Genomic DNA, 1,976 nt, shown 5'->3' on the forward strand with positions numbered 1-1,976 from the left:
TGACCCCCTTCCCGTGGGTCCCGCCGTTAGTACCCCTCCGGGGGGAACTAAGAGTCACCGCTGCGTTCATGGACCTGGTGGGCTGCCAACCCCCTCGTTCCTACAAAACAGTTGGTTCAATGTACAATACTAAGCCTCGGATGACTAATTTAGACTCGGGTGGACCCGCAGGTCCTTCCCAACCGACTGACACAGGTAATCATCTTTGCCGCTACCCACAATGTAATAAAGCCTTTAAAACCTCAGTGGGTCGTGGAGTGCATGAGCAAAAGCAACATAAAGAATGGTATGACAGTAGAATGGCGTTGATAGAGCCAAAGAAAGCAAGATGGTCTGAAGAAGAGCAAGCACTAATGGCTAAAGAAGAAGCGGCACTAGTGATTAAGGGAACCTCCCATATTAACAAAGCCCTTCTCGCGGTAACACCCGGACGATCTCTGGAAGCCATTAAAGGCCAAAGGAGATCGCCGAAATATAAAAGCCAGGTTGCTGATTTTGTTAGCTTAATGTCCAACCAAGATAATATTGAGTATTGCTCTCCGGCTACAACAGATACCTCCGGAGAAGCCCTACTATTGGCGCTGGGACAGGCAGCTGCCGACACCGATGAAAGATTCAATGGTAGAATGCTGGCTAACACCTGCCAGCTAGTTAGTAAAATATCATTAAACGACTTAAAGGAAAAGATCGCTGACTACCTTAAGTCAACATTTCCACCAAAAAATAGACCATTGAACGCAAGAACTAGAAGAGAAGGCTATAAGCCTAAACTTAATAAGAGACAAACAAGAAGGCTCCAGTTCAAAACTACCCAACAACACTGGGCTAAGCACCCTACTAAATGCGTGCAATTCATTTTGGACAACAAAGACGTCCTACATAAGCCACCACCAGACATCATGGCTCAGTTTTGGACTAATGTGATGACCGGGCTCTCCACCCTATCACCCGGATCAGATGGTGCGAGAAATATAGATCTCTCGCTTGTATGGAGTCCTATACAACCAGACGAAATTAAGAACTGTTACCCGGCAAGTAATTCAGCGCCAGGGCCAGACGGTGTATCGGCTAACCTACTAAGATCGGTGCCAACAAACACCTTGGTTAACCTGTACAACTTATTTCTGTTCACGGGAAGCATCCCTGAACAACTACTGGAATCTTACACTACTCTGATTCCAAAGAAACAGAACGCTGAGAATCCCGGGGATTTCAGACCGATCACTGTCTCATCAGTGATAACGAGACATTTTAACAAAATTCTCGCAAAGCGGATGACAACACATATTAAAATAGATGATAGACAAACTGCCTTTCAACCGGTTGACGGTTGTGCAAACAACATCTTTGCATTAGACTACCTACTGAAATACCACAGGCAAAAACACAAGCCTGTCTTCATAGCATCAATTGACATGGCAAAAGCTTTCGACTCAATTTCGCACAAGGCGTTAATTGATACCCTAAAATACTACAATTTACCCAGTAGATGCACACAGTATATAGAGTACACATATGAGAACAGCTGGACGAGACTCCGTTGGGATAACTGGCACTCGGATCCATTAGTCCGAGGAGCGGGGTTAAACAAGGAGATCCTTTGTCACCAGTCTTGTTTAATCTAATTATAAATAGGCTCATTGAAAGCTCCCCTCCTGAGATCGGGTTGTGATAGAGGGAAAAATACTAAACATCATGGCGTTCGCTGATGACTTGGTATTTGCGGCGTCGTCACAGAAAGGCCTTCAGGCAATGCTAGACCACGCTAATGATTTTCTCTCAAAATGCGGCCTTATCATCAACACCGCCAAATCCTTTACAATAGCAATCAAAATGTGCCAATGTCAAAAAATCATACGTTGATAATAACATGAAAATTCAGTTGTGGTGGTCGAGACCTACCTGCCCTTTCCAGGGTGGAAGTTGGAGTTATCTCGGAGGTCCTTCACTCCGTGGGCGCCAAAATGTGCGATCTA

Source organism: Ctenocephalides felis, unplaced genomic scaffold, assembly GCF_003426905.1.
Source record: "Ctenocephalides felis isolate EL2017-DRISC unplaced genomic scaffold, ASM342690v1 CF-g0.4_SCAFFOLD_00845, whole genome shotgun sequence".
Taxonomy (NCBI): Eukaryota; Metazoa; Arthropoda; class Insecta; order Siphonaptera; family Pulicidae; genus Ctenocephalides; species Ctenocephalides felis.